General features: G+C 30.9%; 1 pseudogene; it reads left to right on the top strand.

Moving 5' to 3' along the window:
* The first annotated feature begins 2,153 nt into the window (after positions 1–2,153).
* On the top strand, positions 2,154–5,514 carry LOC114761041 (alpha-L-arabinofuranosidase 1-like; annotated as a pseudogene).
* The last annotated feature ends 5,183 nt before the right edge of the window (positions 5,515–10,697 follow it).

The raw sequence follows: 10,697 nt of genomic DNA, 5'->3' as shown, positions 1-10,697 counted from the left end.
TTAATATTCCAATCAGACCAAACCTTTTTCCATTTGAAATTATTGCTGTATATATTTCTTCTTTTTTTTATTTTCTAGGGCTGATGCCTAAGTTGGAAGGCATCATTGAAGTTATTATCATTTTTTATAATGTTATTTTTATTGTATTTTTCACTTTCAAAATTAATTTAGACATAATAGAAAGCTAAAAGTATAAATTTGGTCTTTTAACTTTATATGATGTTTCATTTTGCACCCTGAAGTGAAGTATGTTTTTGTCCTTTAACTCTAAAATCATAAGACTTAAATGATGATTTTTTTTTTTTGCAACAATCAATGTTGTTTTGAAAATTAAATTTACTATGTTAGCATTTAAAAATGTTTTGTCAATATTTATTATCTCAATATCATCATATGTTATTAAAGGTTTTAAAATTAAGTGACTAAAAATATACTTTTTACAATCAAAAACTAAAATCTTGTATAAAATTAAAGGAGTAAAAATATACTTTTGGCTAATGGAGAAACACTTTTTTTTTTTTTCACAAAATGAAATAGGGCTACTCATAGGATGGGATGAGGATAGGCTCATCCCGGTCTCGTCCAAGTGAATAGGGATGGGACAAGATTTCTTTTCTATGTCTTATCCCGGTTCCGAGACATCCCCCTTTTTTTTTTTTTAAATATTGTAATTTTTGGTATGAATTTTTTTATGTTATCTGTTTTTCATTGGGTTCCTAAAGACCCTAGAGATAAAAACATGATAAAAAAAAATATTATGTAAAAAGGCTCAAGTATATAATATAAAAAAGGAGTAAAAATAATATTGCAAAAAAATCACCATAAAAGGAACACTGTATAATAACTTTATGAATTATTTTATTAAGAAAAGAGATTTTGTTCAGATAACATTGCAACTTAAGAGCTATAAATCACTATAAAAATTATCATTATTATTAATTAATAAATTAAATAATCTAATAATAATGATTATTAAATAATCTTTTAAAAAAAAATATCCGGGGAGAAGACAACCTTGTTTCCCGTCCGAAGCCATCCTATTACTATTCTATCTCGTCCCGTAATCATTCCGTCCTATCCCGTGTTGGATTGATTGAGATGGGACAAATTGAACGCTCCTATATGACATACAAGTGACTTTACTTCCATTTTGCTATAATTATATCAACATCTCCTCTATTTTTAAAATTTCTACTTTAGTTAAATTTTTAAAACCCGTTTGAAATATTCCGTTAAAGATCTAACCTTACCAAAAATTTAAGAGACAAATATCTTTGTAATGCCTAATATTGTTAATTAATTCTGTCCCTGCAAAATTTCAAAATCTCATCAAATTAATCCGTATTTTAAATATATGATATGCCTTCTAAGCTAAGAGATAAAAGAGTCAACATTAACGTGAGCACTATATTTGTCCCTTAGCTTTTTGGTAAGGTAATTTACAGTGTTGACGCCAATGATGAATATAACCACTAAGAATTTATCATATCTTTAAAATACAGATTAATTTGCTAAGAGTTTGAAATTTCGAAGGGACAAAATTAATTAACAATATTAATCACAAAGGTATTTGTCTAGTATAAATTATATATAACAAAGTAAGGTATGGTAATGTGTGTGCGTTATGCATAACTTGATAGTCCATTACTTTTCAAAAGGAAGAAGCCTTTTAACCCACAAATTCCCACTCCATTTTCTTTGGTTCTTTATATTCATCCTTTGTTTTCTCTTTCTAAACGTTGACTCATCTTTATCTCATTAATTGCCATCTTAATATTAGTATAAACATTGTGTATATATAGTCAAATTAAAATCCTAGCAAAATAGTCCAAATCAAATATCACTATTTGTCACATTGGCAAAAAGTTGAACTATAAAAATTTTAAAGAAAATACTAACCTTTTTAGACAAAAGGCTACTTGTTGAAAGAAAATCTGCAAAGTACAAATAATTAAAGAATTTAGATGGGCATGCCACTGACAGATGGCTACAGAAAATCTAGTGGTATTAATAATTTCTAAATCTAACAACAATTTAGCATTTAAAGTAATCCATTATTAATCAATGTAAATAAGTCTACCTAAAAAACTATAAATACATTCAATATTGACCCTAGAGAATCACAACTATGAATTAGAAGTTAGTTAATCCCAATGGCTTCTTCGAAAGTTATATTTTCTGCGCTTTTATTCATAGCTTTCTCTCCTTCTCTTGTATTTCAAACTCTTGCTGACAGCAACGTTAATTCTACATTAGTTGCGGACGCTGATTCTGCAGGAAAGCCAATTTCCAAATATTTTTTTGGAGTATTTTTTGAGGTGGACATTAATCCCATGAAATATATATTTAAGTTTAATTTGCTCATACTTTTTCATCACATATTTCTAGAAATGATTAGAATACTATTTTGTAGGAAATTAATCATGCTGGAGCTGGAGGATTGTGGGCAGAGCTTGTCAACAATAGAGGTAAAAGCCATTTCCATAATCTTTCTCTAAGATTTTTCTTCTTCAGATTATTTATAATCAACCTTACACAAACTACTTGAATTGTTGGTTAAGGTTTTGAAGCTGGAGGCACAACAATTCCCTCAAGCATCTCTCCATGGACTGTAATAGGAAATAGATCAAACATTAATGTTCAAAATGAACCTACCTCCTTGTTTTCTAGTAATAAAATGGCTGTCAAACTGGATATCCATTGCCCTTCTCATGCTGAATGTCCTAACGGTGTTGGTCTTTCTAATCCTGGTTTTTGGGGCATGGTAAGCCCCTCTCTCTCTCTCTCTATATGTATATAGGGACACACATATTTGAAGATCTGATTGCTAGATTATATATAAATACTCATTATGTCTTGATACTTGTATATTGCTTGTTCTTCCAGAATATTGAGCAAGGAAAACAATATAGAGTTGTATTCTATCTTCGTTCCTTGGGACCAATTAATTTGAAAGTGGCGTTTATCGGAGAAAATGGGAAAGAATTGACTTCAAATAACATCAAGTACTTAACAAGTCTATTGGGCTTGCACACTGAAGTATTTGTATGCATACACCTTATAATTTATTTTATCTTTTTTAGGGCTTCTGCAACTTATGCTGCAAACTGGAAAAGGTTTGAAACTATACTAGAAGCCAAAGCGTCAAATGTCAAAGCAAGCCTCCAATTGACAATGGACCAAAAAGGAGTTCTTTGGTTGGATCAGGTCTCAGCAATGCCTCCAGACACATACAAGGTCTTGAATACTTCATCAACTCACAACTTTAAGCATATTTAAGAAATTATAATGATTACTTCTTCTTCTTCTTCTTTTTTTAACGCTCTATACTTTGCATTTTTAATTAGGGACATGGGTTCAGAAAAGACCTTTTTCAAAAAGTGGCTGATTTGAAGCCAACATTTCTTAGATTTCCTGGTAAGCACAGTGCTTAACATGAAGAATGCTTAAAGTTAACATGTTTTGTCAAATTCAATTTTTTTTCTTTTGCAATTAAAATCTAGCATTCCCATTAGATTAGGTGGCTGTTATGTTGAAGGTGAATATATGAGAAATGCATTTAGGTGGAAGAATACCATTGGATCCTGGGAGAAGAGGCTTGGTCACTTTAATGATGTTTGGGGTTATTGGGTCGACGATGGATTTGGTTATTTAGAGTTTCTTCAAGTATGTACTTTAAACTCTGAATTTCTAAACCTAACATTATTTTTATAACCTAATAATCATTATTAATTTTTTGTTATAGTTATCCGAGGATCTTGGTACGACCGCAATATGGGTATTTAACAATGGTATTAGCCACCATGATGAAGTCAACATCAGCGACATTGGTCCTATGGTTCAAGTATAACTTTTTTTTTCTTTATTTTATGGTTTACTTTAATTAATTTTTTTATCAATTAATTTTTAGGAAGCTCTTGATGGTATTGAATTTGCAAGAGGTCCTGTTACATCAAGATGGGGTAAAGTAAGAGCTTCTTTAGGTCACTTCAAACCTTTTGATTTGAGATACATCGGTATTGGAAACGAGGATTGTGATAAAAGAAACTATCGAGAAAGCTACCTTAAATTCAATGATGCCATAAAGCATGCATACCCAGAAATGCAAATTATATCAAATTGTGATGCTACCAAAAAACCATTGGATCATCCAGCAGAGCTATATGACTTCCATATATATTTAAATGCTAAGCAGTTCTTCTCATTGTACACCAAGTTCGATCATATGCCTCGTTTTGGACCAAAAGCTTTTGTTAGTGAATATGCTGTTTGGAAGGAAGATGCTGGGAAGGGAACACTTTTGTCTGCATTGGGTGAATCTGCATTTCTTATGGGATTAGAGAAAAATAGGTATGCTATTTGCCGGATTATCAAAATTTCATACGAGTCGTTAATTAGTTAGTTAGCCACATTAATCAATTATTTTCACTTTTTCTTCCAACAGTGAGGTCATCGAAATGGTTAGCTATGCACCACTTTTTGGTAACAAAAACAACCAAAGGTAATGTTTTCTTATCCTTTTTGTTATAAAGTTATCTTTTTACATTATTAATATTTATAAAAACTGCTTGTAAATAATTATATATAGATGGTTGCCCGATGCTATTGTATTTGATTCTCATCAAAGTTATGGAACCCCAAGCTATTATTTGCAAAAGCTATTCTCAGACTCTAGTGGAGCAATGTATTTGAACTCAACACTTAAAGCTCCTTCTTCAGTTGTTACATCCGTAATTGCTTACACAAGTTTAACGGAAAAGAAGAATTACATAAAAGTAAAGGTGATTAAATTTAATCCATGATGATCTTTGTTTCCAACTAAGAAATAGAGAGGAAAAACCCTGAAATTTGTGTGCTTTTTTCTCATTTGAAATTCAAAATATTTGGTAGGTTGTGAACTTCAATGACAATCCTACGAATTTTAAGATCACTTTAAATGGGTTAGACGTAAATGCAAAATCAACAAAGGCAACAAAGACTGTGCTCCATCTGCTGATGTAGAGGAAGAGAATTCCTTCAAAGAGCGTACGAAGGTACATTACATACATCCATATATATGTCTGTGTTACTCCTCCGATCCTTAATATAGAACTTAATTATTGAGTTGATTTTGATCCAAAATATAAGACATATTTATCATATTTATTAATTTTTTCTAAATTACCCTTATGGATACTCTTTCAACCATAATCAAGTAGAAGAAGAAGGGATATTAAGGAAGATGATTATAGTGTTTTAGGAAAAACATGTCATATTTTTTATAATTAACTGACTTACCTAACTTTATTAATCTAATCAAATTAGTTAAATGGGTCTTATATTAAAGACTGGAGGAGTATTAATTTGTTGTTATATTAAAATTGGTCTGTGAAAGTGGAGTTTATTTGAAAATTATTTATCCAGACATTTTTATGTGTGCAGATTGCTCTGGTGCAAAGTCTTATAGAGATTGGAAAGGAGATGACTTTCAAGCTTCCTCCAAATTCAATCACAGCTTTTGATTTCCCAAAGTGATGGATCACTTGAGTTTGAAGATAGGGACACATGCAATAAAAATTCATATCCCTGTGGTTTTAAAAAAATGGAAAAAGATCATTTGTATTCTAATGGTTGCATCAATATGATAAACATCCCTTGAATTGGTTTCAGACTTTTCGTCAGCAAGGCCCTCGACCCATCTGCAAATAAATATAGAGTATTTTTTTAAGAAAAATCAATTAATTATTAAATAATTAATTCTTATATCAATCTTATAGTTTAAAAATTTTGAACTTCTACTATAGTATGCAAAAGATTATACAATTGGTCTCTACAAGATCAAAACAAATGTGTTTCAAGTTCTCTTTCTTTGATACCGCATAATTGCATCTGAAAATACGTGGACCACACTGTGCATACATATATAGATGTTGACGTATATGTCAACGCACATTTGGAACATTTGAAGGAATGAAATATTTTATTAATGTCAGAGGGATTAACATTAATGTAACATTTTAGGCTATAAGGATAATTTTTTTAAAAAAAATTCAGATTTATAGGTACTTGTTTAAAATTTGGTAGGAACTCTAAGACCAGCTGATTGATCTTTTCTACCTTTTTATTGAAGAATAAAATTTACTGATAATGTCCAGGAATGGTATCGTAGACTAATTTTATTATTTCAAGTTAAATGAATATAAACAAGTGCGCAGAAGAGAGAAAGGTAGGGGTGAATTGTCTCATAGTCAGAAGAAAAAGCCGAAGATGTCCCCAAGGAGGTTGAACTATAGACCAAATGGAGTGATTTCCTCAATTTTAACCCTTTTTTTAAAAGGAAAATTATAAAGGTAGATATAACCACTACCCCAAATCCTTAATATAAAAGTCACATGATTAATTTGAAAAGATTAAGAAAGCTATTAAATTATTTTAAAGTATCTATATTTATTGTATTTCTCTAAACTAATCTGATACACTCTTAAATTAACATATAATCTAATAATACGCTTAAATATTTTAGAGAAATCATATAATTTAGTAATTTTTTTAATCTTCTCAAATTAACTAATTAGATTTTATTATATTAAAGATTCAAGATAGAATCAGATAGCTGATAAAAATAGGATCATCTCCCACCTATAAAAGAGCATTTATATTATTATGCTATAAGATCATTAATTCAGTGGGTCCCAGGAAGGAATTCGAGCGACTTCATAAACCTTGGCCCCACGAAGAGTGAAAATAATCAACCCTTTTTCGGTGTGACAATGATACCACCTTTTATATATAGAGCTTTCTTCTCCCCTCTTTCAGTGGGTCCCATTGTCATTATTTTTTCTTATGCAAATTATATGAGTAATTGAGTATATGCCAATTACATCAGTGGGCCCATGACTTTTTTAATACTTATATTTAACATAAGACATATTTAATTAATTTAATTATATAAAGAAAGTTAAATAAGTTAGATAAGAAATATGACATAATTTTTTAAAAATATTATAATCATCTTTCTTAGTATTCTTCTTATTTTTTTTATTTGATTATGATTAAAAGAGTATTAATAATACAACTTTTTCTATATAGAAGCTTGTTATTCCTTCTTTCAGTGGGTCCCATTGTCATCATTTTTCCCTATGCAAATTATGAGTATATACCAACTATAACACTTGCAACACATTGGTGGGTCCCATGACTTTTTTAATATTTACCCGATTCTTAATGTAATGTAATAACTATTTAACTAATTTAATTAGATTAGGAAAGTTAAGTATAACTTACATAAGAAATATGATATGTTTTTATTAAAATACCATAATCATCTTTTTTTAATATCATTATTTCCTCTTCTATTTGATAATGATTGAGGAAGTATCAATAGGATAATTTAGAAAATATTAATAAATATGATAAATAAGTTTAATATTTAGAACCAAGGTCAATTTTACAATTAAGTTTTACATTAAGAACCGGAAGAGTATTTTTAAATTTATTCTTTCTTCCATGCTTTTGTATCTCACTTTCATTTTTGGAAGTATTTCTTTTTTTAAAAAAAACATTTCTTGAATCAGAGGATGAACCCGCAAGGCAACTACAACAATTACATAAAAGAACAGAATTGTCTTGAATAAGAAAACATATGTACTTATAAAAAAATTAATTATAAAGCAAAGTTAGACAAAAAAGAGATTTAGTTTTGTATTAAGGGCCTTGCTTCTAGTCATGTCGATAATATTTTCAAGTTTGTAGTGATATGGAAAGATGAATAAGAATTCAAATTCCCATTCTCCGTTCAGTTCTATCTGCCTCCCCCCCCCCCTCCTAATGTTTGTTATCATGACCATGCGTGGACTGTTACTTTTTGGACTTTTTCATTCAATTACACATATATATTAAATAAAAATAAAGTTAAAAAATTAATAAATTTTGAGAAATGGTTAATGAAATTTAAGTTAATTTATTTCCGATCTGTGGACTCCAGCACTAATGATGTTTGAACTGGTGACAAATAGTATTGTCTCTCCTATATTTGATATAAGAGGAAAAGAATCTACTTTGGTAATTGAATTCAATTGTATTTGTAATTTTATATTGTTAGTGCTAGTTTTTATATCTTTTTTAAAAGAAGAGGGAATTGAAGATGATATGGAAGACGTGAGTAAGCATCTCAAGCTGAGTGAAGAAGCATTTTATACCCAAAAAAAGGAGGGGGGAAAAAAAGCACCGAGAAGAAAATGTTAAGCATATAGTTCAACTGGACTGTATTTTTGGTCAATTGAACACCCTGATGAAAATGTTGAGCACGGCCTATGTAGAAGATTTTTAGTGGCCCATTCTATTCTGAGCCGTGAAGCGTCACAATTTTCGAATTTCTGCAGTTCTTCTATGTTATATTAACCGGAGTTAAGCGTAACGAAACGAGTTAATTTCTGACGAGCCAAAGGTTTCAGTCTCCACTCAGCGAGGTATGAAAAAAACGCGGGTTAAAACTGATGTTGAGGCAACTGTTTATATCAATAACACGAGTCAATGAACTTAGAACAAATAAAAGCACAGAGTAAACAAAGCATCACGTCACACATCAAAGAAGCTAGTCCAGGAATACAAATTAAACAGCAGTGCCAGTGCATAAACAGATGAATACATATATACATGATTAAAACAGAGATTGTTTGAAGCAAAGTAGGCTCAATTAATAAAATCTACTTATTATGAAGCATCTTACGACTTTCCATAGCAGCCTCGTTGGTACGTATCCCTACAAACCGCGCTTCCGGGAGCTACGGTTTTCCTGTCACCGAGACAGCTCGTATAGCGTCCGTTACTTGTTGGACAGCTAACTGAAGGTCCACTAGGGGTAAGGGTCTTGGTGGTGATTGGGAGTGAAGTTGAGGCCAATGTGCTCGCAAATCGAGGATCAGAATCGACCGAGTCGGTGCCGACCACATCGGCGATGAGGCAGCGGTGGTCGGAGTCACAAGCTGCAGTGGTTGTGTCGGCGGCGGCGGCGGCGGAGGAGAAGGTGTCGTTCGCCGGAAACTTCTTGTGGCGCCGTGAAAGAGAAGCTGCCCTGCAATTCTGGGGTTGGAGAAGTATTATTATGGAGAGAATGGAAATTAGGAAGACGAAGCTAAACGATATCTTCATCATTCTGTATCAGTCTAGCTATTTTCTTTCCCCTCTTGCCCACTCACAAATGTGCCTTCTGGGCTTAAGGTCTAACTTCATTATCTCAAGCTTCTCATATAAAAGATAACTTGAGGTTTGGTTGATGACTGTCGGTGCATTAAAAAAACAAGGTTTGGTTGGTTGGTTTGGTACTCTAGAAAATTCACACGCACACATACATACTCGTATAATTGGGAATCCGTGGGCAAAAGTCACTTGAAAACTATAAAACTGCAACAACTCCCGTGAAATGAAGAGCTTAAAATTTGTCTTTGGAATATGTGCACTAGGATAACAAAAATTGTAGCTGGTAGGAATTATCTGTTCCTATGTATACTACTCATATGCTAAAGCAGGATTGAAATTGCTACAAATTAAAATATTTTTTTAAAAAAAAGCAGGACGATAAAAATAAAATGATGCAATACAGTTTATTTATTATCAACATAAAAGATTACACTTTTTGTGTACTCAATATAAGACCTATTTAACTAATTTGATTAGATTAAGAAAGTTGGGTAAGTTAATTAATTATAAGAGATATGACATTTTTTTCCTAAAACATCATAATTATATTTCTTAATATCCTCCTTCCCTCTCTACTTGATTGTGGTTGAAAAAATATCAACAGAAATAATTTAAAAAAATTGATAAATATGAGAAATATGTTTTATAGTTAAGATTGTGATCAACTTAACAAGTACTTCTCTGGTCCTATTTATAAGACACTTCCAATATGTTTCACACAGAACAAAAAAATCTTAAACTTCATTAACTCACATTTAAAATTTAATAACTTTTCAACTTTATCCCTATTTAATATACATCATACCTCATATAAACAAAGTCAACATAATAATAAATGAAGGATAAAATTGTTCATCTATGCAAAAAATTTCTCTCAGTGCCTTATAAATAGGACCAAAAAAATCTTCTCTATCTGTCTTATAAATAGGACCAGAAGAGTATGTTTTATCTTAAGAACCAGAGGGGTATTATGCTAAGAGAACAACCCTTTCCTTACGTCTATATATAATGTGTAGTTTGTTTTTTTGCCGACAGTGTGTGATCTGTTTGCTTTTGATTTTAGTCCAATTTATGGGACATAATTAATCTAGGCGCATGCGGCGGGGAGCTGCATCATCAATTTCTAGCTGTAATTCTCTTACAAATTAATAAATTATGAGTACATATAGCAGCACCTATAATTAAAAATATTATAACAAAACGTGCCTAGCACCATAAGCTTTTTAAAAGTGTAGAAATATACACGAACTTTTTGGGTTGGGATCCATGTTAATTTTATGAAACTACCAAAATACCCTTAACTAGAAAAATGAGTAAAGGTGTGAAAATACCAATAAATTTTTAGCCAAAATGCATCGAGCACCGTATATTTTTTTTCAAGTAGGTAAAAGTACCCATAAACATCATGCAAGTAAATCAATTCTTTTAGTTTTGACAAAAAAAATCTCTATTAAATTTTATTATACTATTATAATACTAATAATTTTATAGTTAATATATACCTCTAGTCCTCTAAGTTT

The sequence above is a fragment of the Neltuma alba genome, unplaced genomic scaffold (assembly GCF_004799145.2).
Source record: "Neltuma alba isolate B1F8T4 unplaced genomic scaffold, ASM479914v2 tig00011067_pilon, whole genome shotgun sequence".
In the NCBI taxonomy this organism is placed as follows: Eukaryota; Viridiplantae; Streptophyta; class Magnoliopsida; order Fabales; family Fabaceae; genus Neltuma; species Neltuma alba.
Note: the sequence above shows the minus strand (reverse complement) of the source record. Positions and strands in the feature narration are given on the sequence as shown.